Source organism: Choloepus didactylus, chromosome X (genome assembly GCF_015220235.1).
Source record: "Choloepus didactylus isolate mChoDid1 chromosome X, mChoDid1.pri, whole genome shotgun sequence".
Taxonomy (NCBI): domain Eukaryota; kingdom Metazoa; phylum Chordata; class Mammalia; order Pilosa; family Megalonychidae; genus Choloepus; species Choloepus didactylus.
The window spans coordinates 111,662,168-111,676,739 of NC_051334.1; the positions used below are offsets into that span (position 1 = coordinate 111,662,168).

Sequence of the window (14,572 nt, forward strand, 5' to 3'; positions counted from 1 at the left end):
TCCGGAAAGTGGCGAGAATTTCCGAAAGCCCCGTCGAAGGTTACAGAAAACTATATACAAAGGTTCTAGGGTTGGAATTTCCATAGATCTTCAAGTGAAACTTTCTTCATTTTTCTTTTCTCTTTCAAAGAATCTTTCCCGCCCCCCACCCCTCCCCCTCCCTTATAACTTAATCATATTTGTTTCTGTCGCCAGCAGCGCCAGCAGCGCTCAGAGATTCGGCCTCGCCGGCCCCTGGTGCCCTAGAGAGAAACAAAGAAATGAAAAGAATTTGTTAAAAGTGGCCTAAGACTATTTTATTACGTAAGAAAATACCCACAAGAAATATATTTCCAAAGAGAAAAAAAGCAGATTCGAAGTCAATTAAGTATCGTCAAATGTGTTCAGACAAAAACAAAGGAAAAGTGAAACTTAATCTTTGAGGGTGGAATTGGGCTTTTTTTCCCTCACTTGTTTTGTGCTTTTTAATTTTTGAACATTGTTTTATGGGGGTTGGAATTGGAAAGTTGAGGAAAAGTGTTTTAAAGTAATTAATACTAAAATGTAAGTTTAGCTATTAGTCCATATGTCCGGAGGCGGCCCAGAGTCAACCTTGGGGTGAAGTGGAATAAAATAGCCCCCTTTACGGTCTCCTAAACACCGGTGTTAAAGACAAAAAGCAGAGGCTCTGTTTTTAACTTCACTTTTTAATTTTTTTAATTTAAAAAAAAATTTTTTTTTTAACTTCACTTTAGGAAAGGTTAAATATAAACAAAGCACGTCTCCAGAGAGTTTAAAAGAATTAGAAACTTGGGTTGTGCAAATCAGCAAGAACCTTACTAGGGATATAAAGTTCTTTGATACTTCTGTGAAACGGGTGTTTTATTTCATAAGAGATGTACGTTCAAGTGCACATATTTACTGAGCTATGGATATACAGGTTAATTCTGTGTCTAACATTAGAGAGGGAAAAAAAAGAAGTGAGAATAGACATTATAGATCCCCACTGCTTCCTGCTTTCTGGAATCTTTTAGGCTTCAAGAGTGACAAAATGATCCATTCAAATTGCCCTCAATTTAAATAGGTCTTTTACTTCTCATGGGAACCTCAGGATAGGGATGTCATCTAGCCAGGTTCAAAACACATTTACAAAATGAATTAAATACAAATGAATTAACAAAGAGGTATAGTCATCCTTTACTCAGGGTCATTCGTTCATCCCTAGCATTTGTATTTCTAGAAATGCAGCAGAGGTGTAATCAAAGAGAAAAGAAAGACTACTCTTTGGTGTCAAGACTCAATTTTCAGTTTAGTAGAAAATACACACTTTGTGAAATTTTCTCTGGGCCTTCTTCCTGCAACCTCCATAACAATATATCTTTTTATGGAAAAAAAATAGTTACCTCTAAGAAATCTGAATTGCAACACCAACAATATTATGTATTTGTATGTTCCTTTATCCATATGGTGAGACATAAGACATTGTAACCTTTTAAGGGACATCCCTGGTAAATTATAGATGGCATTTTGAGTATGAAAGTGAATTGCATTTTTATTTTCCTAATTAAATCATGTATGTAAGAAGCTCCATGTTTCAATTATGTGTATCATGAATATATTGGTCTATTTTGTTATAGCATAGAATGTGAATTAAGGTCAGATTTCTCATTTAAATTGTAAGATCTTTGAGGGCAGGGACTGAGTGTCAAGTGGATGAGTGGTATTTCTAGAGAAAAGTGGTTAGAAGGCAATATCCAGTTCATCCCATCATCATTGACATAAGCTTAATGTCACAAGTGCTCATTTATTGTTTTGCTATTGCAAAAAGGCCTGCATTGGTAGGGAAGAGCTGGAAGCCCAAAAGTTTTTGCTTAAAACCTCCCATTAAACATATACCTCAGAACCAGAAAATAAGAAAGTTCCATCGACTTGGTTACACAGAGCTTCCCTGTGCTTTGAATATTGACCTAGGACCAGTTCCTACAACATCATGCCAGACTTCTGAGGTCCAAAGGAACAACTACTAGAGAATAAATTATTGCACTGCCAGGCTTTATATTAAAATTTTATCCTCAGATTAGAAAGGCCCAATACACAGAGAGAATGGATAAATAATATATCTATAAACACTTTGAAGCAAAGTTATAAGGAAATATAGCAAACATTTGACTTCTAAAGTATCATGTGGGCCTCAGCTACAAGAGTTGAAGTTGATGGGGGCTCTAAGTATATGCAAAGCTTTCTCCCTAGTTTAAATGACCCTACCTAGTACTAAAACAAACACATATCAAGAGCAGTCTTTCTAACTTCTTCTCATCTTAATGGAAGTTTCCTCTGTACCATGCCCTGGAAGGGATTTTTTCTGCAAGCCCGAGAGCAAAGATATATGTCTGCAGCTAAAGAAAAAAATAAAATAGTGAAAGAAAAGCCACATCTTATTTCCAAGAATGTGTTGATTTTTCTCTGCTCCCTTCCTCTGCCACTCACAACGCTGCTCTGTTCGAACAACAGTCAGTGCCAAATTAAACCAAAGGCTGGCATGGAAATTAATATTCCTATGGCCACAGCACCTTACACCACTGCCTCCCATCCTGCTATGCCTCCATCCTCTCTGACAGGTCCCCAAACCCAGAAGTTCAGTCTAGTTCAAACCTAGGCCTGGGTAATCCCACCTAAGGCAATTTAAGAAGTGTATCCCTAGGCCATAAGATAAAAGTTTTCTGTAAAGTATTAATAATAACTGTAATATTAAGCACTGACTATATCCCAGCACTGTTTAGTGCATGATACATGTTACCTCATGATTACATCACAAAAGCCCTATTATGAGGTTGTGACTACTGTCATCCTCATTTTACAGTTGAAAAAACAGGTTCAGAGAGGCTAAATAATTTGCCTAGGACTATGCCCTGCCAACTTTCCTGTTTCCCTCATCAGAAATGGGCTGGCTTTCTGAAGAGACATGACTGCTGTTGTACAAACAGCTGCTTCAGCTCAGAACAATAACCAAAGACTGCTATACTCAGGCATTTAGCTATGGAGAAGGGCTCTTTGGAGCCCCTAAAGCACGAGGACCTCTATTTGTGCCTTGCACTTGGGGTTTCTGTTGAGCATTACTTTTGCCTTATCTCCAATAGCCTGATCATCTAATAAGTTATCCTGTTGGGCCCAGACTAGGGAGGCAGAGTTTAAAACTTTGTTTCTGGTTCAACCTCTTAATTTTTCCCTCTTTCTGATCACATGATTGATGAAGAAAACTGGGGGGGGGGGGGGGGGGGGGAATACTTTTCTTAAGTATTGTTGCTGCCTGTTTTACATTCAACATTTATGTTCAACAAATACCAAAGAAAGACAGTTAAACCTAATCTTGAAGGTGACAGGAAATTAATTGGGAAGGGATACGACTCCCTAGTGACTGTTGAATGTAAAACAAGCAAAAACAATGCTTAAGGAAAGTTTTCCTTTTTTCCCACGTTTTCTGCATCAAACATGTATTTTTGTGATCAGAAAGAGGGAAACTAAGAGGCTGAACCAGAAGCAAAGTATTGAACTCTCTGCCTCACCAGTCTAGGACTGGCAGGATTACTTCCCAGGTGACTGGGCTGTTGGAGAGAAAGCAAAAGTAAAACAACAAATACAATCTCAACTTATTTTCTACTGTTTTTCCAACATGAATTTTCGGCTCCACACCAGTCCAGTAGGGTTACCTCCCCAATAAGCAAGACCTATTCTCTACTCTCTCCCCACCCTCCAAACTCACTCAACGTTCCTGCCCCCTACACAAGGTCCAGCTCAACCCCAGCTCAGTGAGAACATCACCCCCAGACACCTCTTTCTCTGACATTAGCACTCAGTCTGACCACACACTCATTCACATTAACTCAGACCCTTAGTCAATTACTGTGGCACCTGCTTTGCATTTCTTTTTTTTTTAAAAAAAAAGAACCAAGATGCAAAATTTTATTGAAAATTAAAATCACACTTCCATAAAATAACAGCCTCAATGACAAGAAATCATTGCCCTGGGGACACAGAGTAAAGGGCTGTGATCTGTGTGGTGAGAATGGGGAGAAAGGGGATTTCTTAAGTCTTTATTATTTTAAAATATGTATTTAAAATCAAAAGAAACAGATTCTCTAAACTCTTTGAATCAAGAGAGGAAGCTCTTTACTCTTTCTATCTTTACTTTCTAGGCCAGGAAGGTTGACTTTAACATTATGTCTGCTTGGACATCAATTAACTAAAATCTTAACCTCCCAGAAAACAGAATTTAAGTAGTATCAGTAATATGGTAGGATTAAGGGATAGGAGCTCCAATCAAACAAATTAATCATAGATCTGGGGAGAGGAGTTTAAACTTCACTTGGAGCATTGAATATTAGAATATAACTGCCTGGGGCAATATTGCTGGGGTGACTTTTCCCTCCCTATTAAAACCATGAAACATATCTCCCTGCCTTGGAGTCTAAACAATAGCTTTGGGGGTAGGTCTCCAGGTTTTTGATGTGCAAGGAAGACTGTGTATCATATCAGGTGCTGACCTACGGTACAGAGGTAGAATCTGACACAGCATCAATGAACAGTCTACCTACATCTGAGGGAAGGATACTAACAATGCAAGTTCTCAGAAGAAGAAAAGAACAGCCTCCAAACTGGCCATTTTTAGTAATTGTCACCTCTCTCTGCCCAGCAGTATCCTTGATGTCTTCGTTTGTTCCTAATGCAATATTACTGCATGACTAGCATTAAACAGGCCTGACAGGCCTGATGCACAGACAATAAGAACTTTTTTCTCATTTTCTTAAAAAAACACCTTCAATTAGAGATCTGCTCAAAAGCCTATTTATAAGTTTTAGAAACACAACAGAGGCTAAGAGAAAATGGTTCCAATAAACATCTTAGTGTCCCTCTCCACACTGACCTCTCCCTCCCAAGAAACAACAGAAAAGCTCACAAACACAGTGGTTCCTGATTGTATCCAATGCTAGATCCACAGATACGAAATCTGCAGAAAAAGGTACAGGATACAAAATCTGCAGAAAAAAAGTCCTTTCTTGTAAAGTTTTGAGTCCCTTTAAAAGATTTCCTCACTAGTGGCTGTGTGCCTTTGAGTAGTTGGGTCTCTGAGCCAGTTTTTTTCAAGTTCTGCTTATGAGGGCTGGATACACACACACACACACACAACACACCCATAACACATGGAAACAAAACAAACACAAATGCTCAAAATAAACAGAGATGGGGTTCTATGGGTACACTGATTGGTCTGAGGGGTTGGAATGTCTAAAAAGAAGACTTACAGATTGCTTTGAAGTTTCTCTCCAGAGATGATGTAAGTGCTGGTGCTGCTGCTGCTGCTTCCTGTATGCTTCAATAGTGTGCTGAGGAAGGTACCGCATGAGTTCCAGGGACAATTTGGTCTTCAACAGCATTTCATAAGTCTCACAGCCCCTCATTGGTAAGTAAAAAAGTTCATCATCTGGGGATCATCATTTCTTCATGGATGTCATCTGGATGCCATGTCTGTTTTGACAAAAAGGGCGCTTCATACCATCACCGTTTTTTTTTTTTTTTATCTTCATTTTATTGACATATATTCATATACCATGCAGTCATACAAAACAAATCATACTTTCGATTGTTCACAGTACCATTACATAGTTGTACATTCATCACCCAAATCAATCCCTGACACCTTCATTAGCACACACACAAGAATAACAAGAATAATAATTAGAGTGAGAAAGAGCAATTGAAGTAAAAAAGAACACTGGGTACCTTTGTCTGTTTGTTTCCTTCCCCTATTTCTCTACTCATCCATCCATAAACTAGACAAAGTGGAGTGTGGTCCTTATGGCTTTCCCAATCCCCTTGTCACCCCTCATAAGCTACATTTGTATACAACTGTCTTCGAGATTCATGGGTTCTGGGTTGTAGTTTGATAGTTTCAGGTATCCACCACCAGCTACCCCAATTCTTTAGAACCTAAAAAGGGTTGTCTAAAGTGTGCGTAAGAGTACCCACCAGAGTGACCTCTCAGCTCCTTTTGGATTCTCTCTGCCACTGAAGCTTATTTCATTTCCTTTCACATCCCCCTTTTGGTCAAGAAGATGTTCTCCGTCCCACGATGCCGGGTCTACATTCCTCCCCGGGAGTCATATTCCATGTTGCCAGGGAGATTCACTCCCCTGGGTGTCTGATCCCACGTAGGGGGGAGGGCAGTGATTTCACCTTTCAAGTTGGCTTAGCTAGAGAGACAGGGCCACATCTGAGCAACAAAGAGGCATTCGGGAGGAGGCTCTTAGGCACAACCATAGGGAGGCCTAGCCTCTCCTTTGCAGCAACCGTCTTCCCAAGGGTAAAACCTGTGGTAGAGGGCTGAACCCATCAAACCACCAGTCCCCTATGTCTGTGGTCATGTTAGCAGCCATGGAGGTGGGGTAGGTGAATACCCCTGCATTCTCCACAGGCTCCTCAAGGGGGCACTACACCTTTTTTTTTTTCCTTGTTTTTTTTTTTTTTTTAACTTTCCCTTCTTTTTTAAATCAACTGTATGAAAAAAAAGTTAAAAAGAAAACAAACATACAATAAAAGAACAATTCAAAGAGACCATAACAAGGGAGTAAGAAAAAGACAACTAACCTAAGATAACTGCTTAACTTCCAACATGTTCCTACTTTACCCCAAGAAAGTTACCTAATATAGCAACATTTCTGTGAACTTGCTCCTACTATATCCATCAGAAATTCACAGACCATAGTCATTCCTGGGCATCCCCAGAACGTTAAATAGCTTATCTGTTCTTCTTGGATTATTGTTCCCCCTTCCTTAATTGCTCTCTACTGCTAGTTCCCCTACATTCTACATTATAAGCCATTTGTTTTACATTTTTCAAAGTTCACATTAGTGGTATCATATAATATTTCTCTTTTTGTGCCTGGCTTATTTCGCTTAGCATTATGTCTTGAAGGTTCATCCATGTTGTCATATGTTTCACGAGATCGTTCCTTTTTACTGCTGCGTAGTATTCCATCGTGTGTATCTACCACATTTTATTTATCCACTCATCTGTTGAAGGACATTTGGGTTGTTTCCATCTTTTGGCAATTGTGAATAATGCTGCTATGAACATTGGCTTGCAGATATCTGTTCGTGTCACTGCTTTCCAATCTTCCGGGTATATACCGAGAAGTGCAATCGCTGGATCGAATGGTAACTCTATATCTAGTTTTCTAAGGAACTGCCAGACTGACTTCCAGAGTGGCTGAACCATTATACAGTCCCACCAACAGTGAATAAGAGTTCCAATTTCTCCACATCCCCTCCAGCATTTGTAGTTTCCTGTTTGTTTAATGGCAGCCATTCTAACCGGTGTTAGATGGTATCTCATTGTGGTCTTAATTTGCATCTCTCTAATAGCTAGTGAAGCTGAACATTTTTTCATGTGTTTCTTGGCCATTTGTATTTCCTCTTCAGAGAACTGTCTTTTCATATCTTTTGCCCATTTTATAATTGGGCCGACTGTACTATTGTCATTGAGTTGTAGGATTTCTTTATATATGCAAGATATCAGTCTTTTGTCAGATACATGGTTTCCAAAAATTTTTTCCCATTGAGTTGGCCGCCTCTTTACCTTTTTGAGAAATTCCTTTGAGGTGCAGAAACTTCTAAGCTTGAGGAGTTCCCATTTATCTATTTTCTCTTTTGTTGCTTGTGCTTTGGGTGTAAAGTCTAGGAAGTGGCCTCCTAATACAAGGTCTTGAAGATGTTTTCCTACATTATCTTCTAGGAGTTTTATGGTACTTTCTTTTATATTGAGATCTTTGGTCCATTTTGAGTTAATTTTTGTGTAGGGGGTGAGGTAGGGGTCCTCTTTCATTCTTTTGGATATGGATATCCAACTCTCCCAGCCCCATTTGTTGAAAAGACCATTATGACTCAGTTCACTGGCTTTGGGGGCCTTATCAAAGATCAGTCGGCCATAGATCTGAGGGTCTATCTCCGAATTCTCAATTCGATTCCATTGATCTATATGTCTATCTTTGTGCCAGTACCATGCTGTTTTGGCAACTGTGGCTTTATAATAAGCTTCAAAGTCAGGGAGTGTAAGCCCTCCCACTTCGTTTTTCTTTTTTAGAGTGTCTTTAGCAATTCGAGGCATCTTCCCTTTCCAAATAAATTTAATAACTAGCTTTTCCAAGTCTGCAAAGTAGGTTGTTGGAATTTTGATTGGGATTGCATTGAATCTGTAGATGAGTTTGGGTAGAATTAACATCTTAATGACATTTAGTCTTCCTATCCATGAACATGGAATATTTTTCCATCTTTTAAGGTCCCCTTCTATTTCTTTTAGTAGAGTTATGTAGTTTTCTTTGTATAGGTCTTTTACATCTTTGGTTAAGTTTATACCTAGGTACTTGATTTTTTTAGTTGCTATTGAAAATGGTATCTTTTTCCTGAGTGTCTCTTCAGTTTGTTCATTTCTAGCATATAGAAACATTACGGACTTATGTGCATTAACCTTGTATCCCGCTACTTTGCTAAATTTGTTTATTAGCTCTAGTAGCTGTATCGTCGATTTCTCAGGGTTTTCTAGATATAAGATCATATCATCTGCAAACAATGACAGTTTTACTTCTTCTTTTCCAATTTGGATGCCTTTTATTTCTTTGTCTTGCCGGATTGCCCTGGCTAGCACTTCCAGCACAATGTTGAATAACAGTGGTGACAGTGGGCATCCTTGTCTTGTTCCTGATCTTAGAGGGAAGGCTTTCAGTCTCTCACCATTGTGTACTATGCTGGCTGTGGGTTTTTCATATATGCTCTTTATCATGTTGAGGAAGTTTCCCTCAATTCCTACCTTTTGAAGTGTTTTTATCAAAAAGGGATGTTGGATTTTGTCAAATGCTTTTTCAGCATCTATTGAGATGATCAATTGATTTTTCCCTTTTGACTTGTTAATGTGTTGTAATACATTGATTGATTTTCTTATGTTGAACCATCCTTGCATGCCTGGAATGAACCCCACTTGGTCATGGTGTATGATTTTTTTAATGTGTCTTTGGATTCGATTTGCAAGTATTTTGTTGAGGATTTTTGCATCTATATTCATTAGGGAGATTGGCCGGTAGTTTTCCTTTTTTGTAACATCTTTGCCTGGTTTTGGTATTAGACTGATGTTAGCTTCATAAAATGAGTTAGGTAGTGTTCCATTTTCTTCAATGTTTTGAAAGAGTTTGAGTAAGATTGGTGTCAGTTCTTTCTGGAAAGTTTGGTAGAATTCCCCTGTGAAGCCATCTGGCCCTGGGCATTTATTTGTGGGAAGATTTTTGATGACTGATTGGATCTCTTTGCTTGTGATGGGTTGGTTGAGGTCTTCTATTTCTTCTCTGGTCAGTCTAGGTTGTTCATATGATTCCAGGAAAATGTCCATTTCCTCTACATTATCCAGTTTGTTGCCATACAGTTGTTCATAGTATCCTCTTATAATTTTTTTAATTTCTTCAGGATCTGCAGTTATGTCACCTTTTTCATTCATTATTTTGTTTATATGGGTCTTCTCTCTTTTTGATTTTGTCAGTCTAGCTAGGGGCTTGTCAATCTTGTTGATCTTCTCAAAGAACCAACTTTTGGTGATATTTATCCTCTCTTTTGTTTTTTTTGTTCTCTATGTCATTTATTTCTGCTTTAATCCTTGTTATTTCTTTTCTTGTACTTGGTTTAGGATTGGTTTGCTGTTCATTTTCTAGCTTCTTCAGTTGATCCATTAGTTCGTTGATTTTGGCTCTTTCTTCCTTTTTAATATATGCGTTTAGTGCTATAAATTTCCCCCTTAGCACTGCTTTTGCTGCATCCCATAGGTTTTGGTATGTTGTGTTCTCATTTTCATTCGTCTCTATATATTTAGCAATTTCTCTTGCTATTTCTTCTTTAACCCACTGATTGTTTAGGAGTGTGTTGTTTAACCTCCAGGTATTTGTGAATTTTCTAAGTCTCTGATGGTTATTGACTTCTAATTGTATTCCATTGTGGTCAGAGAATGTGCTTTGAATAATTTCAATCTTTTTAAATTTATTGAGGCTTGTTTTATGTCCCAGCATATGATCTATTCTGGAGAAAGTTCCATGAGCACTAGAAAAGTATGTGTATCCTGGTGATTTGGGATGTAATGTCCTGTATATGTCTGTTAAATCTAATTCATTTATCAGATTGTTTAGGTTTTCAATTTCCTTATTGGTTTTCTGTCTGGTTGATCTATCTATAGGAGAGAGTGATGTGTTGAAGTCTCCCACAATTATTGTGGAAACATCAATTGCTTCCTTTAGTTTTGCCAGTGTTTCTCTCATGTATTTTGTGGCACCTTGGTTGGGTGAATAGACATTTATGCTTGTTATTTCTTCTTGCTGAATTGCCCCTTTTATTAGTACGTAGTGGCCTTCTTTGTCTCTCAAAACATCCCTGCATTTGAAGTCTATTTTATCTGAGATTAATATTGCTACACCTGCTTTCTTTTGGCTGTAGCTTGCATGAAATATTTTTTTCCATCCTTTCACTTTCAGTTTCTTTGTGTCCCTGTGTCTAAGATGAGTCTCTTGTATGCAACATATTGATGGTTCATTTTTTTGATCCATTCTGCGAATCTATATCTTTTAATTGGGGAGTTTAATCCATTTACATTCAACGTTATAACCGTGAAGGCATTTCTTGAATCAGCCATCTTATCCTTTGGTTTATGTTTGTCATAATTTTTCCCCTCTGTCTATTAATATCCTTTATTGTACCCATACCAAATCTCTTTAGTACTGAACCTTTCTCCAAGTCTCTCTGTCCTGTCTTTGTTTCTCTGTCTGTAGGGCTCCCTTTAGTATCTCCAGTAGGGCAGGTCTCTTGTTAGCAAATTCTCTCAGCATTTGTTTGTCTGTGAAAAATTTAAGCTCTCCCTCAAATTTGAAGGAGAGCTTTGCTGGATAAAGTATTCTTGGCTGGAAATTTTTCTCACTCAGAATTTTAAATATATCGTGCCACTGCCTTCTTGCCTCCATGGTGGCTGCTGAGTAGTCACTACTTAGTCTTATGCTGTTTCCTTTGTATGTGGTGAATTGCTTTTCTCTTGCTGCTTTCAGAACTTGCTCCTTCTCTTCTGTGTTTGATAGTGTGATCAGTATATGTCTCGGAGTGGGTTTATTTGGATTTATTCTATTTGGAGTTCGCTGAGCATTTATGATTTGTGTATTTATGTTGTTTACAAGATTTGGGAAGTTTTCCCCAACAATTTCTTTGAATACTCTTCCTAGACCTTTACCCTTTTCTTCCCCTTCTGGGACACCAATGAGTCTTATATTTGGACGTTTCATATAATCTATCATATCCCTGAGGTCCATTTCGATTTTTTCAATTTTTTTCCCCATTCTTTCTTTTATGTTTTCATTTTCCATTCTGTCATCTTCGAGGTCACTGATTCGTTGTTCAACTTCCTCTAGTCTTGTAATATGAGTGTCCAGAATCTTTTTAATTTGGTCAACAGTTTCTTTAATTTCCATAAGATCATCCATTTTTTTATTTAGTCTTGCAATGTCTTCTTTATGCTCTTCTAGGGTCTTCTTGATTTCCTTTATCTCCCGTACTATGGTCTCATTGTTCATCTTTAGTTCTTTGAGTAGCTGCTCTAGGTGCTGTGTCTCTTCTGATCTTTTGATTTGGGTGCTTGGGCTTGGGTTATCCATATCGTCTGGTTTTTTCATATGCTTTATAATTTTCTGTTGTTTTTGGCCTCGTGGCATTTGCTGAACTTGATAGGGTTCTTTTAGGATTTGTAGACCAATTGAAGTCCTTATCTCTAATTTATCAGATCTACAGCTTCGTGGAGTACACTTTCTCTAACTAACCAGCAGGTGGCGTCCACGAGCCACTTGTTCTCCACAAGCCAGTTCTCCCCTGCTTAGCCTTTTTGGTGAGTTGGGGAGTGAGTCTTGTGGGGTCCAATTGGTGTACCAAGCTTGCGTGTGTAGTTGGTGTTGCCTGCCCTGTATATGGGGCGTGTTTCTGGGCAGTCAGGGAGGGGGGGGTGGCTCTAACAATCAAATCTCCCTGGTGATCCTAGAGTTTTAAAGCTGCTGCAATAGTCTAATCCTTCAGTTCAGTCCTGCCACAGTTTGTCTCTGCCACTGACTCACAAGTCCTTGGTATTGGCGTATGGCTCCTGAGACTTGCAAGTGGGCCCCTCTTCCAGGCCGTGCACCCCGGGTCCTCTGTTGAGGGATGACTGTGCTATGTCACAGGTGAGTGCCGTCCCCCCAGGGCAGTTCTGGGCTGCTGGGCTGTGTAGGGAGGCTCCCAGTCTGCTGAAATGATGGCTGAATGGGGCTTTGTTAATTCACACTGCTCTACCTTCCCAACTCTGGGACTATCAGCTGAGGTTGCAGGGAAGGCTAATGTCCACACCCAGTTTTGTGGTGTGTGCCTGTTATTTGAAGCACTTCCATCACACTGGGTTGTCTGGGGCAGTTCTGGGCTATGGGGCTGGCGATGGGCAGGAGTGTTTCCTGTCCACCAGGATGATGGTTGTGGGCGGACACCCCCCTTTTCTTGGGAAGTTGTGGTGTTTAGTGAATTTTCTCAGCCACTGGATTATTGCGTTTTGTCTCAGAGCTCTCCTAGTTCTGCTCTTGATTTGACCTGCCCAAATAGTAAGTCTTTGAAGCTTTCTGTATTGGGCTTCTTAGAGTAATTGTTTTAGAAAAAGAAAAAAGGATTAAAAAAACAAACAAACAAACAAAAAAAAAAACGGGCCCTCCTCAGAGATCTAATGGGTTATTGAAATGCTAAGAGACAAAGCAACCAGGGCCATTAAGGAAAGGTCCACAGGGCAGAGAGATCAGCTTTTCTTCGGGATTTGCATATGCGCCTCAGGGCCCTTCCCCTTTCTATGTTCACCAGAACTCCAAAAATCCTCCGCTTTTATTTTGGAGTTTTTCGTGTTGTTTTTTTTCTATGCCCGTCTCCTCTCTGCTGGGCTGGCTGCTCTCAGATTCTCTGGTGTCTGGTCTCAGTCTATCTATGGTTGGAGTCTGTATCAGTAGAATGAGTTTCCGATAAGAGCAGCCACTGCAGTTCTCCCTTCTCCTTCCCGGAGCTGACAGCCCCTCCTCCCCCGGGACTGAGCCTGGCAGGGAGGGGCGCGGGTCCCCTGGCCGCAAAAACTTACAGATTTCGCTGATCTCAGCAGTTCCACGTTTTCATGAGTGTTGTATGAAGTATGCCCAAAGTCAGATTGCTCTGTGGTGTCCAGTCCACGCAGTTCCTGGCTTTCTACCTACTTTCTTGGAGGAGTAACTAAAACATACAGCTCACCAGTCTGCCATCTTGCCCCGCCCCCCCATCACCGTTTTTTGTACTGTCTGAGACTTGCTGCTTTCTGATGCTGCCTTCATCTGCCTTCCTGTCTCTTCCTGGGCAAGCACAGATCCGGGCCTCAAAGCAGTGTTAGTCCAGGACTTGAACATCTCTAGTTTCCAGAGTAACAATGATTAAAATTGTACGGTGGTTCATCCCTCCAACACAACTGCTGTTATGTGAACTTGTACAAGACTGTTGTGAGTTCAGTGCCAACCTGGGGTGGGTCATAAGGCACCAGCACACTCTGTCTTCCTGTGATGGGGTCTTCTACATATCAGGCATGGCTATTCCCTTCTACCCGAATCAAATGGCTAGGAGGGTCAATCTGTCCCTCATTGAATTCATGGCTCAGCTCATGTCACCATTTCACCACCTCGGTGACATGCTCAGCTTTCTTGTAGACAGGTGCATGGATGACAGCACCTTGAAGCAGTGGAGTCATCACCTTGATCTGGATGGGACATGTCTTTGCAATTTGGCAGTACAGTTTCTTCAGTTCAGTAGAATACATCCAGGTGGCCGACTTAGCCGTGTTGGAAGGACACATCAAAGCTGTGCAGACCTGGGTAGTCAGTGTTGGAGGGGATGGCAGGTGACAGCAAGAGGGCATTGAGGGTGGAGCTGGATTGCGCATAGGGCAAGGGCACAGTGACATTGTTCCGTGCGTGGTCTGTGTGTAGGAGCTGGTGGATGAGGAGCCGTTCCAAATCTGCTGGCCCATGCTGTTGAGGAGCCCCAGGTTTGTGTACTGTGACCACATGGGATCATTCAGGTCCAAGTCCTACATGCAGATACAGTCCATGCTAATCTCCATCTTGTTTGTCATACCATTTTCTGATGGCTGATCCACAAAGTTCAAACCAGTGGGCTGAACTGAACATATAGGTTGTTCAAAAAAAATCCCAGATATGCTGGAAAACCTCTGGACTGAGGAATTCACTTGTCTGTGTGCTCTCGGCCATGGTGGATTAGTAGTAACTTTCTTTCCAGGAAAAATGAGCTGGGTTTTCTACAAACCCTGGAAATTCATAAAACTTCCTTCTGAGTCATTTGTCCTCTATCATTCCTTCTTACTGAGGAAACCAAATGCACTTCAGTCTAGAGATAGTAGCTCTGTCTTCATAGATATCCTTCTAAGTTCTGCTGTCTTTGCTCACTCAGGCTTCCCTGCTTTGCATTTCTACTTGCCAGTTTCACA

The 14,572-nt window shown here is 40.2% G+C and overlaps 1 pseudogene; it reads right to left on the reverse strand.

Moving 5' to 3' along the window:
* Positions 1-106: 106 nt before the first annotated feature.
* On the reverse strand, positions 107-14,351 carry LOC119523477 (annotated as a pseudogene).
* Between the last annotated feature and the right edge of the window lie 221 nt (positions 14,352-14,572).